General features: G+C 44.8%; 1 protein-coding gene across 4 annotated transcripts in view; it reads left to right on the forward strand.

Moving 5' to 3' along the window:
- EFCAB5 (EF-hand calcium binding domain 5) overlaps positions 1 to 26,733 on the forward strand; it is a 1,692,224-nt gene that overhangs the window by 160,472 nt on the left and 1,505,019 nt on the right. The window lies entirely within an intron of this gene.

The raw sequence follows: 26,733 nt of genomic DNA on the forward strand, positions 1-26,733 counted from the left end.
GTTTTTCTTAGTCAGATAAGAAAAAGTGTAGTTAGGGGTTTATTTTTCCCTGTTAGTGTTAGTGTAGTCTGTAATTAGTTACAGCCCACCCTATTCCCTATTTTTCAACCTTTTTTATAAACTTTTATAAGTTTTAATTTTAAGTAGTTTAGTCAGGCCTAGTTCCCCTTGGTGTCCCTTCCTGTGTGTTTGTGTAAGGGATTAATTTGTGTGTTTGTGGGGACTGTTTGTGTTCTATCCTCCTAAGGATGTCAAAAGAAGGCAAGGTCTCAGGCTTCAAGAAGTGTGACCAGTGCTGTCAGAAAATGTCTCTGACAGACGGTCACACTTCTTGTGTTTATTGCCTGGGGCCTTTGCACCTGCAGGACTCCTGTGCTTTGTGTCATGCTTTTAGCCAGAGAGTCCTGCAGGAAAGGAGGAATAAACTCATCCTCCGAGGTTTACTTAAACCTGAAGGTTCTCCTCCTAAATCAGGGTCAGGAAAACCTCATAAGCCACCGAAGGCTCAGGCTACAGTGTCCAAGCCTCCTCCGTGGCTCGGCTCCGCCGGAGCCGATATCGCTCGGCTGGAGTCGATACTTCTTCGACTCAAGTAGTGGGTTCGGTGCCGGCTGGCTCCGATACCCTGACTGCTGTGGCCTTGTCTGCTCCGGCTGGAGCCGACACTTTATCCAGCTTCGGGGCTGAGAAATCCTCGGCTCCATCTGGGGTTCAAGGGACTTCGGCTCCGATGGCTTCGACCCGTAAGAGATCCCGGTCCCCCTCTATTTTGAGTATTCACTCGACTCCGGGATCTCCTCTTTTGTCGGAGCGGAGCCATCGGAGCCAATCTTCGAGATCTTCCAGGCTGTCTGACCACGACTTGGAGAGGGTGGTAAGCAGGCTGTTGAAGTCTCAGGCACTGGCCCAAATGCTCCATAGCCTGTCTCAACAGACTTCGGCTATAGCCCCAATTCTTGAACTTCCTCCGACTCCACACCAGAGTTCGGAGCCGGAGCTTCTTGGGACAGCGACTGTTTCGATGCCGGAGCCGATACATCCTTCGCTCCGCTCCTCGGCTCCGATCTCCTCCTTGAGACCTTCCTTGGAGGGATCCGGTCGTCGGGTTTCCACTGTCGGCTCCGAGGGGGCTAGTGGCATCGGACCCTTGTCCGACCCCGCTCTCCCTCTCGGGGCCTCGGCTTTGGTAAGCTCGGCGCCGACATCGGCCTCAGAGCCTTCTCTCTCTTTGGAGCCGACCATTCCTGTCTCTTCGGAGCGGGTGTGTTCCGGCCTCCCGGGGAGAGGAGCCTTTGAGGTGATGGAGTGTCCTGGCCTCTGAGCCCGGTCAATGGTCCATCCCTCTAGCTCCTCCCTCATCAGTGCCTGCAGATGCCTCTTGCCAGCCTCTTGCTCTCAGGCCCAGGGATCCATCGCCCCAGGTTTCCCCACTGGGAATTTCCTCCTCTTCCGAGGTTTCTCCTGACCCTGCAGGGGTACCCCCTCGGAAGAGGACGTGTAAGAGGAAACACACAGACTCCCCTGAGTCTACTACATCTGATACCGACTTAGATGAGTCGGAGGGTTCCCCACGGTCCCCCTCTGAGGATGTCTCCTTTTCAGACATCCTTGAGCTCCTCAAACAGAGGGGGAATTGGCCCTCCATTGACCCCTCCGAGGGTGAGTCGGTATACCTGGAGGCTTTTGGATCCCGACCCTCCACCTCCTGGGTGTCTCCGCCTTTCGACCCACTTATACAGGTAGTGGCTCGGAAGGCGTGGGCGGCTCCAGATTCTGTGGAACCTGTCCCCAGAAGACCATCCAAGTTCATTACGGCCCCGTCGGATAAACAGTTCCTGTCCAAAGGTGTCTCTGTGGATGCTATGGTGGTGGCGGCGGCCACTAAGAAGGAACTGGCGGATCCTTCAGTACCTGTCCATCCTCCTAACAAGGATTCTAGGACCATTGACAGGTATGGAAAGCGGATGTTTTCTTCAGCGACCTTTGCTATGCGTTCGCTGAATTACCTTTGTCACTTCACCAGGCTTCAACAAGATATTCTCAAGGAACTGGGGGAAGTAGTCCAGGATCCTTCTGCTGCTGGGGCTCAGGAAAAGATTGCCTCACAGCTTGCTATCCTGAATTCCATATCTAACTCCTCCATGCGGCTCATATCTTATGCGGCTGATGGAGCGAGCAGGGCTGCAGGCACAGGAGTTGCTCTTAGATGCCAAGCCTGGATGCGGCTGTGTAATTTTGCGGACCCCTTTAAGGCGTCCTTCACTAATACCCCCTTTGATGGTTCGGCTTTGTTCGGACCTCAAGTGAAGGATACCTTGACCAGGTGTGAGCAGGACGGTAAAACTCTTTCTGCCGTTGGAGTCCAATTTTCCGCTCCTTCTAGACCATATCCCAAGGGTCAGAAAGGGGGGGAAGATGTGGTTCCGTAAAGCCCAAGGAGCTACACCGGACACACGTGGTCAGTTTACCCCCAGAGGCAGAGGGGGTAACAATAATAGACGCCCTAGAGGCAGGGGGTCCTCAGAACCAGGGCAACAGGGAGTCTCTTCCTGAGAAGCCCTTTCAGCATCCCTGAGGTGTTGCCCGACTGTCCACCCTTGGAGGCAGTCGGGGGAAGGATTTCACTGTACCCAGTAGCCTGGCAATCCCTATCCCAAGAGAAGTGGTTACAGTCGATTATATCCGAGGGTTACAAGATCCCTTCGAAGGTTTCCCGTACCTCCACAATCCCTTCCAGACATCTCACCCGGTCAAAGGGATTTGGCAAAACAGGAGGTTTCAAAACTCCTAGAAAAAAGAGCCGTCCAGACAGTACCGGCAGACCAAGTAGGATCCGGCGTCTACTCAAGATTCTTTTTGGTCCCCAAAAGGACGGGAGATTGGAGACCAATACTAGACCTGAGCAATCTGAACAGATTTGTCAAAAAGGCAAGATTCCGGATGGTCACGCTTCAGTCCATTCTGCCTTTTCTGGGCAAGGACAACTGGATGTGCTCTATAGACCTTCAGGATGCGTACTATCACATAAAGATTCACAGGCGCTCCAGGAGGTTTCTCCGCTTTCGGCTAGGGACCAGTCATTACCAATTCAGAGCCCTGCCCTTTGGCCTCACTTCAGCCCCCAGAGTGTTTACCAAATGCATGGCAGTGGTCACAGCTCACCTGAGACGTCTAGGATTCCAGGTGTTTCCTTATTTGGACGACTGGCTCCTCTCCGCCACCACCAAGTGTCAGCTTCTTCAGTCCAGAGACTACACCCTTCAGCTTTGCAAGAATCTGGGAATTTCAGTAAATTTCGTAAAATCTTCTCTGCTGCCTTGCCAATCTATCACCTTTATAGGCAGAGTTAAATACACAAAATGTTAGCCAGACTAACAGATCAAAGAATTCTGGACATCCAAAAATTTGTTCGCTTCTGTTACAAAGCAACAAGATCAAAGCCAGGTTTGTCCTGAAAGTTCTAGGCCTAATGGCTGCGGCCATTGTTCTTTTACCACTGGCTCGCTTTCACATGCATCTCCTGCAGTGGATGCTATTCACGCAGTGGTCGTATCACAATCTTCCGATGAGACACGAAATCTTAGTAACACAGTCGTGCAGGGCTCATCTGGGCTGGTGGATATCTTCCCCTCTTCTTCATCAGGGCCGACCCTTTGTTCCCCCTCCTCCAGTTGCCACAGTCACCATGGATGCCTCTCTGATCGGGTAGGGGGGGCATTATCAGGGCAGGATGGTCCACGGGACGTGGCAACCCATAGAATACCATCTGCACATAAATGTCCTGGAGATGAGAGCAGTGCTTTTAACGTTGCAAGCCCTCGGCGACTTTCTTCCCACGGGACTATTGCAGTACAGACGGACAACATGTCCGTGGTCTGGTACATCAACAAACAGGGCGGAACCAGGTCCTATCCCTTATGTCGAGAAGCTCTCAGACTTTGGCAATGGGCGATCTCTTCTCAGCGGTTTCTGATAGCAACGCACATCCCCGGCAGGTCCAACCTATTGGCGGACAGGCTAAGCAGATCTATTCTGATGCCTCACGAGTGGTCTCTCAATCAATCTGTAGTGGATCAGATTTTTCTGAAGTGGGGCACTCCTTGTTGCGATCTTTTCACTACCCCTCAAAACAACAAGTGCCCAGAATATTTCACTCTATTTCCCCTTCCAGGCCAACCCCTGAGAGAGACTCTAACCCAGGATTGGCCTCGGGGACTTCTTTATGCTTTTCCTCCCTTTCCATTGATTCCACAAGTCATTCAGAAAGCCACCATTTTGAGAGCCAAATTGATCCTCATTGCTCCTTTTTGGCCTCGACATTTTTGGTTTCCGTCTCTGCATCGTCACCTTCTGGTGCAGCCCTGGCATCTGGACCCAGTTCCGGATCTTTTGATCCACCAGTCGGGTCAGCAGCACCGGGCCATTCATTCTGTCAACCTCACTGCTTGGTTGCTCCACTTCCTTCCCTAGCCAGGCTACCAATGATTTCTGACTCAGTCAGAGACATTTTAGTGTCTTCTTTGAAGTCGTCCACTAGGACTATTTATGCTAGCAAGTGGCGGTTTTCGATGTGGGCAAACTCCAGAAATATTGATCCTTTTACTGCTCCCGTACATTCTGTTTTAGATTTCCTAGCGGAGGTTTTTCATTCGGGATCCTCGTCATCTACAGTCAAAGTTCAACTGGCTGCCATTTCCAAGTATCATGTTGGCTTGCATGACAATAACATCATGTCTCATAGATTATGCAAGGTCTTTTTGAGAGGAGTTTTTCTCCTAAAACCACCTATAAAGCATCCTCCTCCGCAATGGGATCTAAACTTAATGTTAGCATCCTTGATACTACCTCCTTTCGAACCGTCTGCTTCATGTTCTTTGAAGTTATTGACGTGGAAAACTATATTTTTACTGGCTGTCACTTCTGCAAGAAGGGTTTCCGAGATTCAGGCTCTCTGTATTCGTTCACCTTATTTGGTTTTTCATAAGGACAGGGTATCGTTAAGAACTAACCCTTCCTTTCTCCCCAAGGTTGTATCTCAAACCAATATTAACCAATCTATAGATTTACCAGTCTTTTTCCCTAACTATTCTGACAGAGCTGAACAGAAATTGCATTTTTTGGATGTCCATCGTCAGCTCAGGTACTACTTGCATAGGACTAAACAAATTAGAAAATCGGACCAATTGTTTGTCTCTTATGCAGAAAACAGGTTAGGTCTTCCAGTTTCTAAAGTGACCTTATCCAGATGGTTGACTTCCACCATTTCCTATGTGTACTCTCTCAGAGGCAAACAATTACCTTCTAAGCCAAAAGCACACTCGACCAGGAGTCTATCCACTTCTGCAGCTTTTCAGGATAGACTTCCCATTGATACCATTTGTGCAGCAGCTACTTGGGCCACGCCTCATACCTTTGTTTCTCATTACAAGTTGGATTTGGCCTCCAGAGATAGGGCCAGTTTTGCTTCCACAGTTCTCAAGAGTCTGTTCCATTGAGCCACCCGGGATACAGGTGCTAGGGACGCGGTCCCATCCAGCAAGAATGAAGGCGAGATTGACAACTTAACATTTAGAAGTTATGTACCTACCATAACGTTCCATGTTAGTTGTCTTCTCTCGCCTTCTTTCTTGCGTCCCTCCCTCCTTCCCCCTGGCTTGGACAGATCTTGAAGAGTTCCTATTAGTTTGTTTCCTCTGGATCTTTGTTATGAGGACTTCTTTTAGGAAACTTTGTTCCTAATTTGGTTAGGATAACCTTTAGCAGGGTAAGTTAGCTGCCAAACGAGATCTGAGGTAGTTCCACCTTGCATCATGGGATATAGGGTTGCCTCGAGCTGGTAAAAGGAGTTCTCGAGCTAAAGCAAGTGCCGAGTCGGAGCCGAGGATCGGCTCTGAACCCATCCAGCAAGAAAGAAAGCGAGAGAAGACAACTAACATGGAACGTTATGGTAGGTACATAACTTCTAATTTTCATTAATTCGTAACTAAATATATGAAAATACTGCATTAAGTTGCTCTTGCCTGGTATTACATTTTAATATCTAACTATTCAAGTCTGCAAAGCAAAATAATTCTTAGCTATTTGTAAGACAGTACTGTTATTTGTAGACACTTGCATATTATTTAAAAAAATAAACTTTTACATTTATTCATTCCATTTGTTTAATGGGATAGTCTGAATGAGCAAAAGCCCATTCTCTGCAGAGTCCTGGGTAGAAAAGTTGCAAAAGAAAACACCAAATCTCCAAAATGATTATTTGATTTGATCATTTCTATCCGGTTATGATCTTATGATCGAAGGGTCTGGTGGGAATGCATTTAGAATGAAAATGGAAAGAGCTGGACATTTAGTTATTTTGTAGAAAAAGTTGTGCCTAATTTTAGCTGCTCTTGTCAGTTTATGTTACATAATGCTGTGCAATGGCCAGTTTTGTTTGAGACATTGACTTGTAAATTTAGCAACCTTGTACAGGTTTGTTCAAGCTTATGTCAATGGGTTTTAGAAAAATTAAGCAATATGGTGGAGGATAAAGTAGGGTTGGCATGAGTAGTGTTTATACAGTACATAGTTGTCCTAGTTCAGTCTGGTATATGTTAAATTTATATAGCAAGCCTATTTTGTGTGTTTTTAAGGTAACGTAATCTATGTTTGTTTGATATGCAATTTTTGGTTTATAATGACTCCAAGCAATTTGGTATGACTAACTTGTTTAATTGGTATTTCAGATTGTGAGGTGATATCACTAGGGCTAAAAGGAATTTAATTGTATTTTATTGGCATTTGGAAGAAGTTGTGAATCTGACAGCCAATGTTTCAATTGTTAAAAGGTAGTTTGAATTATTTGTTTTAGTTGGTGAGAGAGATGACTGAGCTGCTACTTAAGAGTCCTTTGCCTAATCAATAAAGTTTCCATTAGGAATGGATGTGAATCTAGGAAATCAGAGTTAATTTGTGCCCATTTAACAGATTCAGAATAATTCGAAAGTTAGCTTTTTAACCATTGTAAGGTGTTATTACTAAGGTCCATTCTGGCTAATTTGTAAAGTAGTAGTGGATGGGATACCTTATCAAAAGCCAAAAGCTTAGCAAAGGTGGGGCAAAGGATGCAGTTGCCCTGGGTTCTAGGTGTTAGAGGGCATAATCTACAGACACTGGTCAGTACTGGCATGTATTTCCTTACCAGCATTGCTGAATCCTGATATAGAAATGAATTCTGTTACAGTTTCAGTGCCTTTGTCAGGCCTGAAGTAGTGCTTTGAGTGGTAAGTAGTTTGCTACAGAAAAAGGTAGAAGTACCATTTTTTTTTTTTTTTTTTTTTTTTTTTTTGCTGATTTGTGGAGCAGCACTGGGTGCTAGATGAGCAAGCTATGAGTCTGTTGAAGGTCTTACAAAGTTCAATGAAGCTAGAGGTGATGTAAAATCCCTTGTTTCTGTGATAGTTTATAGCGCTAAAAAGGGATAATAAAACACTTTCTGTGCTGTAAACTGGATAAAAACTATGCTGAGTGTGTAGTAACAGATTGATGTTATTAAGTGGTGTAAAAGTTACTGTTGTATACATTTCTCAAGTATCTTTAATTGGACTGCTATGACTTCTTACTTTATGGAGAAGTTCAGTATGGTGTTGTTAACAAAGTTGGTTTGCTTTGCCATATTAAGCTTTTTACGTGATTGCTTTGTGTAGTATGTTTGTGTACTGGGCATCAATTTGATTGGTTTTCCATTGTTTCCATGCCTTATTTCTGTTTTATGGTAGTTTACATCCATGGGGTAGATGAGTGTTTTACCTTGTTATTGTAAGCAGGGGCTGAGGAATGTTTTTTGTTATTGTTCTTTCGGCTTTTCCCGGTTATGGGGTCGCCACAGCGGAACTCCGGTCCGCCAATGTTTGGCAATAGACTTTGACGGTGCTGAGGTGCCAGCTCGACACCCAACCTTCAATAAAGGCACGCCCATTTACTCATGTCTTTCGAATGCTGCTTGACTGCGGGGGACATGCGTAAATGGGCATGCTTGCCGAGGAATGTAATACACCCAAAAAAGACTTGTTTAAATGAGAGAATGGAATAATTTAAGGGAATCTGTTTAAGAGGAGACCAATTACATTTATTTAAGTATATTACCGAATATATTCTTGTTAAAATCCTTTCTTTTGTGTGTCAAATTGCAAGTGGTAGTTTTAGTATGTTTCTGGTGGCCCAGGATTAGGTAGGTGGTATGACGGTCACTAAGAGATTAAAGTAAACTGCCAGAGAGAACATTGCTTAAATTGTTAGGATCCAGTCAGTTTTTTATCCATTCTTGTCGGTTCACTGTGATTCATTGGGTGAGTCCAAATAGGTTAATGTCTGTAGTACCATGAGAAGGAACTGTAGGAATTATCTAGCCTATGTTTACAACCCCTAGTATGAGAGTAGGAAGTTTTGTGTTTTCTGAACCTCAAGATGTACTATGTAAAAACTCAACCCTTTAAAATATTCTAAGGTTGAGGTGAAATGTAAATCATGTAATATGGAGCTGTGTGTATGGGTTTATGATTAAACTGATAAGTAGTGCTTCAGAGGAATCAAAGGAAGGTATAGTCAGGTGGGAGATATGGATGGTAAGATGGCTTACAAGTAGATATAAGCCTCTTCCTTTTTTTGTGAAGTATGTCCGTTCTAATAACATTGTAGCTCCATACTTAAAGTATTTCTTTATTAGAAGTATAGGCTTTAACCAATGACAAGAATATCTTTTTAATGGTACTGAATGCAGCTATATAGTTCTCTTATTTTGTTGGCGTGACTTCTGATATTAATGTGGTGTATTTTATTTTTGAGTGGGAAGTTTAGTAAAATGTGACTTGTAAAAAATTTGGGCAAAGATTAGAATAAAAGTCTCTGCAAAATAATAGGTGTGCAGTAACTGATGAATGATATTGTTGGGAGTTTTTCCTTTTTTTTTATTAACATATTTGTTTTTAGATCTTAATAGATTGCGATATGAAGGAGAGAACTGATAGATGTATTTATTCTGAAATGGATTGTAGTAGATTAATGAATGCCTGGAGAAATTAGCTGTTTTGTTTAGAGTTATTTTATTGCAGTGGATGCAGAGTAGAAATGATGGTGATTAGTCATGCTAAGGTAATTAAGTGTAAGGACAAGAGCAAGAGTGCTTGCAACTGCATTTGGTTGACACTGTAATAATAATCAATTTAATGCTTGGTATATGGCAGATATAATAACAGTATCTGAATGTTGAGGTGTAGGGTGCAGTAGATACAATGGTGATGTAGTCTGTGAGGTTTGAGTGGAAGCGGTTAGAATGTGGTGCAATCCTTTTGGTTATAGGAGACTTGGGAGTTTAATTACCAGGATATATAAAGGTAAACACACAAGGGAGTGGCCAGGGAGCAAATCAGGCAAATACAGAATAGGTGCTGAAATCAATTATTTTGCAAATGAGTTACACTTCTAGCAATGTAGGAGAGCCAAGGCATCATTCCGATGTTAGCAGCCCAATCAGGAAAGTTAATCGATTATAAAATGTTCACGTCTATGTTGGCTAAAAGACTAAAGAATATATTACTCAATCTAATACACCTTGATCAAACTGGCTTTATCTTACATAGAAAAGTGCACGACAATATTATTAAGCTACTATCTCTAGTAGATATTGCAAACCAAACCAAGAAACAATTAACTGTTATTAGGATATTGATAAGGCGTTTGATTCCCTTAGTTGGTCATACGTACAAAAAATCTTTAAAGAATTTAACTTTACTTCAGATTTCAGTAAACTGATATTAAATATTTATAGTGATTCTAAAGCATTTGTTAAGATTGGTTCATGTCTATCATCCCCAGAAAAAATTCATAAGAGACCTAGACAAGGTTGCCCTCTATCCCCATTATTTTTCACTTTATCAGTGGAACCTTTTGCTTCATTTATTAGAAATAACCCAAATATCAAAGGATTTCAAGTTAATGAGGGATACTGTCCAAAAAGTTAAGCTTTTTGCTGACTATATTCTATTAACATCCAGTGACATAGAAGGCTCTCTACAGCATATCATAAATACCATAACTCTATTTGGAAAAATCTCATGCCTCAATTTTAATCAAAATAAAACCAAAACACTTTTAATCAATAAGAAAACAATTTGCAAAAATACAATACATTCAACTGGGAAAATGATAAGATTGATTATCTAGGACTACGTGTTAAGAATAAGTGGAATGAGACTATTAAATTTAACTTCACTAGACTGGTAGCTATAATCAGTGACTTGACTAAAAAGTGGAACAAAATGTTTTTCACCAGGGAAGACAGACTTACATTAATAAAAATGATTATTTTGCCCAATATTTTATTTTACATACAGTCATTGATTTTACCTCCTCCTAAAAAATTCTTTAAACAAATAGATTCCCTATTACTAACTTTTCTTTGGTTCCCAAAGAAACCAAGAATAGCCTATAAATGGAATGTTAGAGCCTGGGACAGTAATGAAATTGGCTTTCCCAACATAGAATTATATTCCAAATCTGTTATTAACATAATACTACACTGGATTTCATCCACATACACCTCTAGCTGGAAAGAACTACATGAAATATGTATAACCTCTTCTGAGTACTCCGAAACCCAGTTTAAGGAAATCTTTGGAATTAACAAAATATTTTGGATACTCTGTGAATATTGCCTATATAATAAGAAGTTTAGCCATTTCTCATATGGCATAAACCAAATATTTTATATATTCAAAAATATAATTGACAACAATTATAGTTTAAAGCACACCTTTTTCATTACATTTTCCGTAGCTTATATACCAGATTCCCTAGATACCTTCAATATCAATAAGATGCGGAATCAGAGAATAATCTAAAGTTTTGGCACCAGTTTATGGACAATAAGGACATCCAACCAATGCACTTTCTCTTAGCTAGATATAATGTCTGTCAAGATAATTGTCTCTGTATTCAATCTTTAAGACAGTTTGTTGAAAATAGTGAGTGTGTCGATAAATCTGGAAACTGATATTAAACCAAGATTGACACAACTATTCATATGGTGTAGTTCGATGAACATTGAACATAAATTAAGCATATCACCTGTATATAAAATCCTACGAGAAGACTGGTTTACTTTTTACCCAGCTTTTTGGAATTACTCCATAAAGATTAATGGTGAACCTTTATCTAATGATAATAAGAAACCGTTATTAAATTCAATAAAAACACTTCATCTTTATATTGGAGGCTATATACCTGGAGATTTATTCATAGATGCTTTTACGCTCCACACAGAATTGACCTTATAACCAAGAGTAATGAAAGCAAATACTGGAGGCATGGTGATATTCTTGAAGCCAACTAGGTTCATATGTTCATCAAATGTAAAACTCTCACACAATATTGGAGTGACTTTAGACATTTCACAAAAGCCCTGTGGTCTGATAACTGTCAAATTACTAGCTCTTTGATATTAGTCAATGTTCCTACCTCTAAGTGTAATTCCTAGACATCAGTTACCTGTTCTTTGGTTAATTCTAGCTATTGCTCAAAAAATAATTACATTGGCCTGAAAAAAATAAGCAAGATCTTATGTTTACTGAGTTTATTTCAGTAGCAAAATCTGTATGTAAAAAAGAAATGCAAACTATTTATCAGAGATCATCAAATGTAGCACACAAAAGACTAGCTTGGCAAAAATTCGAAAGATTGTTAGATAAATATTGATTACCTTTCTTGGATAAAATTAATGTTTATCATGGATGTTTGTGAATAGTTATTATGTTTTATATTGTTTATTTCTAATACTTTGGGCAGGATTCACGAAGGCTTGCACGGTCTAAGAGTAGTGAAAGACTCCATGCAGCCCTCTCAATCCAGGAACAGCTCGAAATTCTGTGTAAGAGACCAGCTAAAATGTCTCTTACACGGACTGGGCGTGGATATGCTAATCACCTCACTTGCAGCCGAAAGGCATGCAAATGAGGTAGATTAGAGATCCACGAAGCCCAAACCAACCCGTGTAAGAGCCGTGTTAGCTGCAGAAATGTACTCAGTTGACAACTGAGTACGTTTCTGCAAATAACACAATGGAGCCATGTCAGCTCCAACTAAAGGGTGCATATGTGTCAGGCAGCATGCCAATGGCTAAATATATGGCCATTGGCAAGGTACCCCGATGCAAATATGAGAAATAAATATATATTTTTTTCGGCGATTGCCGATGTTTAAACGGAGCGCAGCCCCACGCAAATGGGCTGCGCTATATAAAACATAAAAATGAAGGTTATAAACCCACAAATGTGGGTTTTATGCAATACATGGATTTACAATGCAGGGACCAGCAGACCAAAAACAACATGGCCACCGTTTAGTGGTTGCTAAGGGGGGAAGCTGAGTCTAAGACATGTAACTAAGCATTAGTAGGCAATCTGATGTAAATGAGTGTTAGGATACTGAATCCCACTGTCACATAGCAAATGAGCACATTCTGAGTAGTGTAAGAGTTACATAAGGGGGAGGAACAGAGTAGGAGATAGGTGACATCACAGGGGGGAATGGCAGAAAGAAATGCCGTTCATTGGAGGCCAGTGTTACATGACAGATATCAGACACATATGGAAAGAGGAGTGCCACAAGATAAGCATGGGAAAGTCAAGAAATGTAAGGTGTACACTGTTGCTAACACCAAAGTTTCTTGCTGGGCGTAAATGCGCACGTGTGCGTGCCATGAGGCACGAGTAGGGCAGTGTGCGTGCGTGTAAGGCAGACTGAGCATGTGGGAGCCTGTTGGCAGACTTGTAAGACAGTTTGTGCTGGTGTGCGCGTGTTTTAACCTGAATAAGAAGATTCTAAACCGTGTAAGCATGTGTGCGCGCGTGTAAGCCACTGTGAGCGTGTTTCTGCTGGTATGCGCGTTGCTCCCCCCTGAGGAAACTGAAAGGAAAAAGGAAGCAACAGAATTAGTAGGAAGCTAGCAGGGAATACTGCTGGAGCTAGCAGGTGAAAACAATTAGAAGCAGGCAATTACACAGGCAGAATAGTAGCCCATCCAAGCACTTAAAACTCTGCAAACAGCAGTGCAGGATGTTTCTCTCAAGAGACACTGCAAGACAGGAGTAAGCTATTAGAAGTGAAAACTGAAAAAGCTGAACTCGGAGCAGAAATGCTAGGGGCTGTCATAGCTGTCATAAGGAGACATAGGTGACTTGCTGAGGGTGGTGACAATGCAAATGGTGCCAGACAACCCATAGTGAGGAGACTGAGAAGAGTGTACAGGTCCAGGGTCACCTACCAAGGGTTACATGAGCTGGAGATAGTGGAGCGCTATAGAGTGGACAGAGAACTCCTGCAGCAAATTGTCGAGCTGTGCAGGCCACGCCTCACACACAGAACCAACAGAGGGGAACCCATCCCAGTGGAAACCAAGGTATGTGTTGGCCTAAGAATACTAGCAACAGGTACCTTCCAGAGACCAACTGGTGATATGATGGGGATATCACAGGCATCAGCCTCCAGGGGTACTGCACCAGTTCCTGGATGCCATGTCAGCACATGTCGGTGATCATGTATATTTCCCCAATGCCCGTGAGGTATTGGCCAGCAATATGCATCTCTTCCAGCAAATAGCGGAATACCCTGAGGTAGTGGGTGCAGTAGACTGCACGCACATACGCATCAAAGCATCAGCCGGTGACTGGGGTAGGACCTACATAAACCGCAAGGGCTTCCCCTCCATCAACTGCCAGGTCGTGTGTGATTCCCAGGGCATAATAATGAATGTGTGTGCTGGCTGCCGTGGGAGCTACCATGATTCCCATATCTGGCATTTGACACAGCTGTACCAGACATTTGCCAATGGGGACATCCACATGGACACCTAGTGGGGGATGCAGGTTATGCACTGGAGCCGTGGCCGATGACACCCTTCAGAAACGCGCACACACACCTGAACAGGAACGCCATAATGAGGCACATGCACAAACACATAATGTAATAGAACGTGTGTTTGGGCTGCTCAAGTCACGGTTCCGGTGTCTGGACACATCTGGTGGAACCTTGCAGTACTCACCAACTACATGTACCCAAATTGTCATGGTATGTGCTATGCTACATAATATGATCTTGCGAAAACAGCTGCAGCAGGACCAGCATAGGGCCGAGCCAAACAGCTCCCCACCATTGCCAAGGCCATCACAGGCAGAGCGTGACTCGGAGGAGGAACAACCTGAGCCTGCCCCAGTAGGCAGAAGGAGGCGTGCCCAGTATGCCCTGGCCTTGGCAAAGAGGCAACGCATAGCACATACACTGGCTCAGTAGGAACCCTGGGAATGATACTCCTCTCTGACTCACTCATATAATAACAGGGATGCCTAAAATGACATAACCTGCTCTCAAACATGTACAGGGAGTGTAGTATGTGCATCCGACAGAGGCAGCCCTGCAGCACCACCTGAGGCATGAATGCCATGTGTTAAGCAATGTAACACCATGTAGTATATGCAAACTTGATGACCCTGACTAACATCCTACCCTCACCAAGCATGATGCCACAATATGACGAGATGATCAATTGCAATAATTGGCTGAAGTATTGCTATTAGTCAAAGGGGATCCCATGTGTGCCAGCCTGGGATGACATGTTGAGCATGACATGATGCTCCACCTGCTAGCGGTGGCATGCACCTATCCGTCCTGGCCTTATGGATACTGGCAAAGGCTGTTGTTACCCACAGCGTGCCTTGAATAGGTAAGGCTCAAAACACAAACCCACCTCCATAGGTATCACAAGGGATAAGAACCTAGATGTAATGCTACCCAATGCCAGAAGTCTAAACAGCAAGATGCATGCAGTCTAAACTCCCCCAGTATGGAGAATGTTGATATCTGTCCTGTAACAGAAAACTGGGTCAAGGCTCACAACAGCACCCTAACACTACCAGGTTACACCTCATACTGTGCTGTACAGTCTCAAAACATGGAACAAGCTACAAAAGGAGGGTGACTAGCAATAATTGTCAAGGATAACCACACCCCCATGTTGGTACCACAACCAGAAGCAGCATGGACTAGCTATGGTCAAGTAACAGTGGCTAAAACTGCCTCCCAGTTTATAGCCTGCTACAGACTACCGTCCTAACACCAGGAACTGCACTTGGCCTATGTTGGAATACATGAATATATCAAGCCCTCCAAACCACATTATATTGGGTGACTGAAAATTCCCAAACATAGACTGGGAGCATTATTCTAGCTCCAACACTGTAGGACAAAGGTTCCTAGAATCCATAAACCAAAATGCCCAGGAACAACGTACCACTCCCACAAGAGGGGTAAGTATACTGGATGTGATAATCAGCAACATGGGTACTGGATGGCAAAATGAGAAGTGTATCCCTCACTGGTAAGGTCAGACCATAGAGTAATCACACCGGATATACACATCCTGACCACAGTCCCTGGCCAGAAAACCACAGTGAAAAACATGTGTAAAGCAAAAGTTGCACTCCTCCAAACTGATGTGGAATCCATTAAAGGCCCTGTGCAGGTGCAAAATATGGGCCACACCTCAGAACCTGTTATACAGGCATTCCATGAACACTGCCAGGAATGCATGGATTATGCAATCCCAAATAAAACCAAGACACAATGCCATACACGCAGGCATCTGGCATGATGGACCCCAGCCATTACCAAACCGTGCAAGAGAATGAGGAAGCTACTGCATGATAGAGCAAACATAAAAAGGGAAGTAATCTCTGATCAATAGTATGGCAATAAAATATGTCCACTCATACAATCCACTAAGGCCAGCTACAACAAGTTGAATCTGTGAATCTTGAGGCAATGTTACACCTGCCCCATGTACACAGACAACCCTCCCCTCCCCCCAAGAAATACAAATATATGTGGGAGATGCAACCATTTATCCAAACTGGAGGCTGAGCTCTCTCAACTCAGTACTGTCAAAACTAGTCAGGTGGAGAAGGTAACCACACACACCAAAAACCCAGTCTCACATAGACCTATCACAACTGCAAACCAAAGACATAAACACAGAGAAACATTCCCGGAGGCTCTAATTACAAACACACCACATCAACAGAGGCCTCCAAAGCAGACACCCAAGCAACCACTACCTCCAAACATAGCACATGCAACACATAGTACACAAAGCTGGTGTGCCAAACAGTCACAGGCCAGAAGGAGAAACAACATGCCTGATACAGTTGTAATAGGTGACTCCATAGTCAGACACACTGCTGTCCCGCTCACCAGACTGAACAAGGGAAAGGGTACAGTAAGCTGCCTGTAGGCTGCTACAATACGCCACATAACACAAGTACGCAGGTCACCCCAAAGCAAGTAGAAATATGATGCAGTCATTGTCCATGCTGACGTGAATAACCTGAGATGTACCTCCCCGGATTACATGAAAAGAGACATAGATGAGCTCTCCCGATTATGTAGTCCAGGCCGGTATGACACTGACTGTGTGCAGCATCCTACCCTCACCAAGAATGATGCCACGGTACAAACACAGAATGATCAGCTTTAACAAGTGGCACAATTACTGGTGTCATTCCAAGGGGATCCAGTGTCTGTCTGCTTTGGATGTCATGCTTGACAAGCCACGCTGCTATGCCAGGGATGGCTTGCACCTGTTACCCCTGGGCGTCTGGATATTGGATAAGGCTCTTACCACCTCCATAGAGCCTTTTGTAGGCAAGGCTGAAAAGACTAACCCACCTCCCTAGAAAACATAAGTGGATAGAAACATAAGGGTAATGCTGCCCGATGCCAGACGTGTAAACCTCAACATGCATGCTCCCGAGGCCCTCCCCAGTATGGAGAACATCGATGTCCGTGCAGTGACAGAAACCTGCAGCAAGGCTCCAGACAGCACAGCAGCACTACCAGGTTATACCTCATATCATGTGTTATGGCTTCAAAACCTGGACCAAAACATAAAAGGAGGGGGAGTATCCATATTCAGCACAGACACCCACACGTCCAGGTAACTGACAATGCACGAAGCATTGGAGACCACCCATGTGCAACTAACCGTAGGCAAAACTGCTGTACAGTCTGTAGCATGCTACAGACCACACTCTCACACACAGGAACCCCACTCAGCCATCCTGAAGACACTGGACAGTATGAATGTCTCCCCAAATACCAAACAAGGTACTCACAAATTACCACATAGGTGGTAATCCATTATGTATGGAAGGAGTAATCAGGGACCTAGGGACACAAGTGGACAGTAACCTGTCATGTGACACTCACATTGCCAATGTGGCTAGGAAGACTGTCTATATTGGACACCGTATCATGAAAGGATTCACATCTACATCAACAGAGGTCATTGTGCCCCTATACTGTTCTCTTATCAGACCCGTAATTTAGTACAATGCCTCATTTGGGATGTACCTTACCCGACACCTGCAGCAGTTAGAAAGACCTCAAAGGTACCTCACCAAGAGGATAAATGGTCTCAAATATATGTCATATGCTGCCTGGCTGTAGACACCCCAGCTGTATGCAGTCACATACTGCCTACGCAGAGGGGTTGTATGCTTGTTGTACAAGGCCATGTCCAACACAGGAGTAATGGACATGCTCCACCCCAGAAAACCCAAATCCATCGGAGCTGTGAGAGTGAGAGATGTCAACCTCAACACATAATGAAATAGGATGTGCTGGAGGGACAGATACATAACCCAGAGGCTCCCTACACCCTGGAACGGAATCCCACTACATGTTAGGCAGAGCCCCTCACTGACTCTCAACAGGAATCTTGCCAAGTGGATGGGTGATCGTAGATGTACACTGGGGGTCTTTACTGTGTCACGTCCAGACAGAGGCACAGTAAAGTAAATCATAAATGGCCATAATATTCACATAGCAAGGGGTGGCGAAAGCCACACACACTCTGGCTAGGCTTATAAATGCCCTAGGGCGGATAGCCTAGTATGAACCTATGAAGATACAAATTGTACAGGACACTATGGATAATCACAAGGCTTTCTTAACTGATGGTAGGAACCTTGTTGGGAATTTACAGATATGCTCTGAATCACTCAAATATTGCAAACATACCAAACACACACACATATTGCCAACATCCAAACTGACAGGCGCAGTGAAACCCCCCTCCCCCCAAAATGCAAAATATCTATCCCAGCAGAGTGCTGGCCCCCTGACATTGCAGATGCTGAGGTAACAGCCAGCATCTGCAAAGCAAAACACACAGCATCAATGGTACGAGATGGTGTCCTGGGCTGAGTCCAACATGGACTCCAAGAAGAATGGAATGCCAAATAACCCTACTGCTCAATGTCAGCCTTACCACAGGATATGTACCCAAAGAGCAGTGTACAACAACAGTGGTCCTTCTCCACAAAGGTGTTGCCTGAATGGATACTGCAAACTGCCACCCCAGAATCCTGACAAGCTTGGTCTGCAAAGCTATGGAAAGGATCAGCATGTACCTCGGACATAAAGATATTGGGGACCTACGGACACTGGACCCTACCCAGTGTGGCTTTCTTAAGTGCAGATCCTGCCCCTTAAACATGTTTGACTCATTTGAAACAGTCATTAAGGTCATTGATGAGGGGAATGTGGTCCACACAGCCTAGCTGGACCTTGCAAAAGGCTTCCATACAATACCCCACGTGTTCATTATAGATAAGCTCACCAGCTTAAATATAAACCCCTATGTCAGTAGAGGGGTTGCAAACCAGACCAAGGACAGAACTGACATGGTCAGAAATGCTGCAGCCATGTCAGACTACAAACCAGATATAACTGGCATCCCACAAGGCTTGGTCCTGGGACCTCCCTTGTTTGGTATATATGTCCCATAGGTACAGGACAACATGGAAGGACTGTGTCTGAACAAGTTTGCAGAGGACTACAAACTGGCCACCATATCTGACCCTCCAGCTGACACAAGCATCCCACAAAAGGGCCACATAGAAACAGAAAACTGGTGCCATAGCCATGCCAGCAAGCTAATTGCAGAAAAGTGTATAGTCAACCCCTGTGGATATACAGCAAGTGCCCACCAATTACCACATAGGTGTTAACCCATTAAGTACTTAACATGTAATAAGAGACCTGGGGACACAAGTTGATATCTTGCATTGGACAAGCATGTGGCTGTAGTGGTTACAGAAACATACCATATACCCACCTAATCATGAAGGTTGTCAGATCTAGATCAGGGGAGCTCATTGTGGCTCTGCAGTCATCCTTCATCAGCATCACAATTGACTACAATGTCCCCTGTGGGATGTACCTCAGCAGACACCTCCATCAACTGGAAAGACCCCAAAAGTACCTCACCAGGAGTATCAAAGAGCTTGAACAGATGCCATGTGTTGCCTGATTAAACAAACTGCAACTCCACACACTGCCATACTGCCCACCCAGAGGCAAGCTGTGCCTGATGTATAAAGCCATGTCCAAGCTGGAATCAATGAACATACTGCACCTTGTACAATCTGAATGGCAGTGAGCTATGCACATGAGAGACCTGAACCCCAGCACTGACATAGATAGGACAAGCTGTACTGAATGATCCATAACACAGAAGTCACCCCCACTCTTGAGTAAACTCCCAGTACAGGTTAGCCAGAGAGTCACTCATCGACTCTCCTCAAGAGGAATCTTGATGAGTGGATGGGAGATGGTAGGTTTACCCTGGGTATCACTGTTATGTCACGGGTAGACGGAGACACAGTATACTAACCATGACATATGTCATGGCAAACTCCAGTTACAATGTGTGTTGAAGGAAAAACACACTCTCTGACTAGCATTAGAAATGGCCTAGGGCACATCGCTAGTGTTTGCCAATGTCCACCTATGTTGTGGAATACACTACCAATGTTGGACAAGCCTGGTTTAAGTAGTCCATATATGAACATAATGCAACATGGTCATATGTGCACAACTGGCCCCTAACCAGTCTGTTGTGCTCACTATGAAAATTTAAAGCAGTGATAGGACTAAAGCCCAGGATACTGTCCACCACAGTGAAAGTACTGAACCAGTACACTATACGGTACTACAGTGTTAGGTCAGTATGAAAGGATGTTGACAACTGTATGCAAAGTATCCCATGCAAACCCTGCAGGCACAGTATAATCCCTGTTGTGTTCAGACACAAAGCAGTTGGACAGTAAGTACACATCATGACACACAACACACAACCATAAACGTGAGATATTGTTGAAGTTCACACTCATTCACAAATGTGGTGGACTGCAGAGTTCAACATATGGAAAGCTCACACTGGGCATGCTTGCACACTTTGATAAATGAGCCATATGTCAGACAACATGCCATGGAAAGTCTGAACTGGGCATGCTCACACACTTGGGCCATATCTCAGTTTAGCAGTTGGCCACGCATATCTGGTATTTGTACGCGTTATTCCAGGAACCAACCACATTACAGCAATCTGCCCAGTGCACAGAGTTAAATGACTACAGAGACATAAGTGATATAGTGGATCCCTCTCATATTCAAACATCTTCCACAGATACACAAGTTGTTCATAGAAACAGGGAATGCTATGGCAATGAAGACCTGCAAACAGTCTATCAGTAACAAATATTGTGCATCTGACAATTAACCATATGGGTGTAGAGGTCAATACTAGGCTGTTTGCCCTAGGGAATGAAAGCTTAGCCAGAGTATGCTTGGCGTCTGCCTCCCCAGTACAGTAGGCTAGTGTGCCACTGTAAAGTAGGTCACATAAGGCACCGTTTGAGGCTAGTGTGCTGTGCCTCCATCAAGCAGGGACACAGTGGAGATCCCAGGGGTTGAATTTGCTATGCCACATCCATGTTATTGGTGTGTGCTGGAAGAGGGTTGGTGAGGACCTCTAACAGTAAGTGGGCGTCAATAACAGACTGAGGGTAGCCTTATCTGCAGTGTCTGGGCAATTTCACTGTCAACACTTTGTCGTGATGATTATGAGGGATTGAAGTGTCATGCCAGTACTGTTCAGAGATGTCCTCCCTCTGTGGGCTACTGCTCTGCAATGTATTAGCTCACTCCGTCTGTTGGACAGCTCATATATGGCTGGTGTACACCTGACAGGTGTCCTGTTGTGGAGGAGTCATGGGTATATTTGGGATAGCATGATCAATGCAAACCTTCCACATGCTCATAGAATGCAATTGTCAAGGATTATGCAGAGTGGCCTGTATACTCCCCCAGCACGGGTCCTTTGAAGTCTTCCACCCCAGTCTTCACAAGTGTAAAGCCTGCTTTTGATAAATAAACTTTGTTTGCAGTGACAACCTTGCCTGGGGGTGCCTTGTCTGGGGGTGGGGATGGGATATGGATGTCCAGGGAAAGGTGGGTATGGTCAGATAACAATGGTGGTCTACCTCTGGTGTGGAACAGTGAGTACCCATGTTGCAGATGGTCAGGTGCAATATGTATTCCCCCTTGTGGCTGTGGTGAGTGGTCCTGCCATAGCACATGGACTCACAAATTGTAGTGGCTGTAGGGTAATGTTGTAGAGGCCTGAGTAGTTCCCACACACAATATACCTGTACCTGATGTTAACAACTGGAATGGTGTATGTGAACACCTTCATATCTTGGCACTGTTCCCAGGGAAGCAAAGTGTGTGCCCTGGATGTGGGAGGGGTGGTCCGAACTGGTTGTGTTGTGTGTTACAGGTTCTGTGGTCACAAAGCATGGTATAGAACATAACCTTCCAGTGCGATGTGCATATCTGACCCTGAAGTAGGTGGTTGCAAATGCATATATATGCTATCCCCCACCTGACAGGTAGTAATAGATGTACATACCTCTGTATAAATAATGATGTCAGCACCCTATAAATACTGCAGGTGCAGAACAGATGCCCAGTAATTCGGATGGTGCGCTCTGCTCATGCATCTCCCTCAAGTGTCATAATATAGTTAGGTAGGGGTTTGAATCCTGCAAATGCTCAGTGTGTGTCTGTGTGTCTGTGTGTGTGTGTGTGTGTGTGTGTGTGTGTGTGTGTGTGTGTGTGTGTGTGTGTGAGCGGGGTTGGTGTGTGTGCAATTCTGTGAGAGAGAAATGTCCCTTTTGGCAACTAGGAGAAAACACTACAGGATGCACATTCCCCTTTCTAAATACTGATGATGTCAGCACCCTATAAGTACAGCAGGAGAAGGGAAACCTCCCAGTAATCCGAATAGCGCGCTCTGCTAATGCATCCGTCTTGTGTCATAACATAGTTAGGTAGGGGTTTGAATCCTGCAAATGCTCTCTGTGTGTGTGTCTGTGTGTGTGTGTGCAAGTGCAATTCTGTGTGAGAGAAATGTCCCTTTTGGCAACTAGGAAAACACACTACTGGATGCACATTCCCCTTTCTAAACACTGATGATGTCAGCACCCTATATGTACAGCAGGAGAAGGGAAACCTCCCAGTAATGCGAATAGCACACTCTGCTAATGCGTCCGTCTTGAGTGTCATAACATAATTAGGTAGGGGTTTGAATCCTGCAAATTCTCAGTGTGTGTGTGTGTGTGTGTGTGTGTGTGTGTGTGTGTGTGCAGTTCTGTGTGAGAGAAATGTCCCTTTTGGCAACTAGGAAAACACACTACTGGTTGGACATTCCCCTTTCTAAACACTGATGATGTCAGCACCCTATATGTACAGCAGGAGAAGGGAAACCTCCCAGTAATGCGAATAGCGCACTCTGCTAATGCGTCCGTCTTGAGTGTCATAACATAGTTAGGTAGGGGTTTGAATCCTGCAAATGCTCAGTGTGTGTGTGTGTGTGTGTGTGTGTGTGTGTGTGCAATTCTGTGTGAAAGAAATGTCCCTTTTGGCAACTAGGAAAACACACTACAGGATGCATATTCCCCTTTCTAAACACTGATGATATCAGCACCCTATATGTACAGCAGGAGAAGGGAAACCTCCCAGTAATGCGAATAGCACGCTCTGCTAATGCGTCCGTCTTGAGTGTCATAACATAGTTAGGTAGGGGTTTGAATCCTGCAAATGCTCAGTGTGTGTGTTTCGGTGAGGGGGGTTAGTGTGTGTGCAATTCTGTGTAAGAGAAATGTCCATTTTGGCAACTAGGCGAACACACTACAGGATGCACATTCCCCTTTCTAAACACTGATGATGTCAGCACCCTATAAGTACAGCAGGAGAAGGGAAACCTCCCAGTAATGCAAATAGCACGCTCTGCTAATGCGTCTGTTTTGAGTGACAAAACATAGTTAGGTAGGGGTTTGAATCCTGCAAATGCTCAGTGTGTGTGTTTGGGTGAGGGGGGGTTAGTGTGTGTGCAATTCTGTGTGAGAGAAATGTCCCTTTTGGCGACTAGGAGAACACACTACAGGATGCACATTCCCCTTTCTAAACACTGATGATGTCAGCACCCTATAAGTACAGCCGGAGAAGAGAAACCTCCCAGTAATGCAAATAACGCGCTCGGCTACTGCGTCTCGTACTAGTTTCATAACATAGTTAGGTAGGGGTTTGAATCCTGCAAATGGCAAGTGTGTGTGTGTGTGTGGGGGGGGGGGAGTAGGGTGTGTGCAATTACGTGTGAGAGAACTGACCCTTTTGGCAACCAGTACAACACACCAGCTGCTGCATATTCCAATCTCTACACAGAGATGATGTCAGCACCCTACAATTACAGCAGAAGAGGGCAAATCTCCCAGTAATGCAAATAGCACGCTCTGCTACTGCATCTCTCAGTACTGTCATAGCACAGTTAGTTATGGCTTTGAATTCCACAAATGCCACGTGTGTTTTTGTCACACAGAATGCCCATGTGTGTGGGTTGTTGTTCACAATAATGCATGACATCGATTAAACCAGTAATGGCAATGCACACAGATGATGTATGTGCGTACCAAATACACATATATACCTGTGACCTTCAATAGTTCCCATGTCTGACGCCTGCCACATGTGAATACATGGTATTTGCACTGGATAACATTATGACACTGGTTTTCTGTGCAGGTGCTGCATGTGATATGTGTATATATACAGTGTGAGTTGTATATGGTATCATCCTAGCAGCGAGGGATACACATCTGGTCTGGGGCATATAGTCTACATGTTGTTGATGAACAGGTGCTGCATGTTTTCACCTGTTGTGGGAGTGGTAACAAGTTGTTCCATAGCAATGCAGTGACTACATGCTAGGAACCTTTCACCTAGGGTGTTGTAGCTACAGTAATTCATCAGCATTCAGTAATACTTCAGCATTCTTGGTGAGGGTATGATGCCAACCAAGGTCAGGGTCATACCAGCCTGTGCCACATGCTCAGAGAGCTCTTCTATGTTCCCTATCATGTAGTCCAGGGAGGTACATCACAGGTCAGCCATAGTGGCATGGACAATGACTGAGTCATATGTGTCCATGCCTCTGACTGACCTGTATGCTTGTGTTATGTGGTGGACCATAGTGCCCCACGGGCATATCACTGTGACCTTCACCTTGTCCAGCCTGGTGAGCGGGACCTCACTGTACCGGACAATAAAGGTACCTTAACACAATTGTAGCAGGTGTGTTGTCTAGCCGTACAGGCTGTGACTGTTTGGCACACAGGATTTGTGTGCTATGTGTTGCACGTGCTGTATTCTGGCTTAACATATGCCTGTGTGCCAGCTGCAGAGGTGTCTGCTGCTCAGGCAGGATGCTATTCTGAGGCTCCACGAATGCCCCAGTGTGTACATGTGTTTGGATTGCTGTCAGTGTAGGTCTACATCAGACTGGTATTGTAGTCACTGTAGTATTTCATGCCACCTGACAGGTTATGCCAGTACTGGGTTCAGAGTGCTTAGTCCCCAGGTTGGCTATGTGGTTGCATCTCACACGTGTTGTACGTCCATGTGTAGGGGAGAGGGTTGAATGTGTACATGTGGCAGCTGTGACAATGCCACATGACTCGCATATTCCACAACTGTACCATAGAGGTGACTGACAAGTGACCTTTGCACATGCTACCATAGTATTGTGATTGCCATGGTGATAAACAGCACATAGGGCCAATGGGGAACAAGGTACAGAAGGTGAGTATGTGAGGGTGTAGTGCCTGTGATTAGTTAGCACTGGCATATATGACTGCTCACGTGGTCAAATGCCAGGTAAGTCATATGCAATGTGTCACAGGCAACGTACATGCGAACAGAACAAACAGTGACGTTCTGCCAAGTGAGACATGGACATACATATAGTAAGCTATGCAGATGTCACTAGGAATCCACAGAAGCTCTGTAAATCTGCATTGCAGGTGGAATCAGTGTTCCAGGGTAACGGCAAGCAAACATGCATGCAAGCAAAGCTACAGTAAGCAGGGCTGCATGTAGTCCATTGTACAACAATCGAGCTGTGCCACTTCCAGTAGGTAACAGTGCAAATACGCAGGCACTATACACATGTACATGGAAATACACAGGTCAGATGGCCAGGGTCCAGTCTCAGCGCACACAAGTGTACAGACCATGTACCGTCAGGATGTACAATAACCGGATGGAAACCCAGGTGCTCATACCTGCAGTAATACACATGTCAAATAACAGACACTGAGCCTTCACTCAGTGGTTCCATACTTAGTAGGATGTATGCTACCTGTCCTGCCATCACAGTATCCCTGACATTTATGGGGACTCTCCCTCCTGTGAAAGTTAGTTTTGTGTGTTGGGGCTGTCTAGCATGGTATGAGATGTGAGCTTGCAGTGCTAGGGTGCTCCTGTGTGTCCTGTACCAGTCGTGTAGTACTGCACACATATCAACATCTGCATTGCAGAGTCCAGTGTGGGCAACATGCCACTTTCAGTTTACATGTCCATCATTGCGTATCAATACTTTCATTACCTTATCCCCTGTGCTACCTATGTATGTGGCCTTCTGTTGACATCCTTACCACCAGTATGTAAACATGTGCAGATGATACACTATGGTACTTACCATGGGTGTAGACAACAGTACAAGACAATCATACTCTTACTGCATCAGGCATGCTGGGATATACCCACAATTATATCAGCACACAGTACTGTTAACAACATGATACTATTACTACACGTCTATGTAGTCACCCTGTGCATTAGCAACATGTTAACCTGTACCTGCACTGATGTTACAGATTGCAGGAGGTGGCACAGTTTCATCATATGCACAGGGTGTGAACTTGGTATGCTTGAGTCTGCCACTGATACCACCAATTGACATGTATGTGTATATGTGTTGGTGAGGGACAGCAGTACAAGGTGGGGCAATGTTGATGCAGTGTGTGCGTGTATGCGGTAGCCCTAGGTGTTGTCAAGCCGCATGTGTGTATGGATGCACACAGTTCCACCTCATGGCTGCCATATACCGGTGTTTGTGGACAGCCACAGACTGTACCTGCCAGGTCATACAGATCATTGTCTCTGGCCACGGACACGGTATCTGTGCCTTGCAGGGGTGCTACGGACTGTATCCGGTACCAATCCAGACTGGGTACTGTCATCAGAAGCAGGTGTTCATTGACTGGACACAGATCCCTGTTGGGCCAGTCCAGAGCCACGTGCACGTGGTCTCCTGGGGCGGTCTGATGACAGCACAGACCCAGCATTGCTGGGGCTGCTGCTGGCACTATGGGGGCGGCCGCGGCCCTGTTGTTGTCCGCGACGACTGCCAGCTGTTGCTGGCATATGCCCACGTCGACGCCTCAACCATCCACCATTGCCCTG

Source organism: Protopterus annectens, chromosome 13.part0 (genome assembly GCF_019279795.1).
Source record: "Protopterus annectens isolate FY-2018-M chromosome 13.part0, PAN1.0, whole genome shotgun sequence".
Lineage (NCBI taxonomy): Eukaryota > Metazoa > Chordata > Ceratodontiformes > Protopteridae > Protopterus > Protopterus annectens.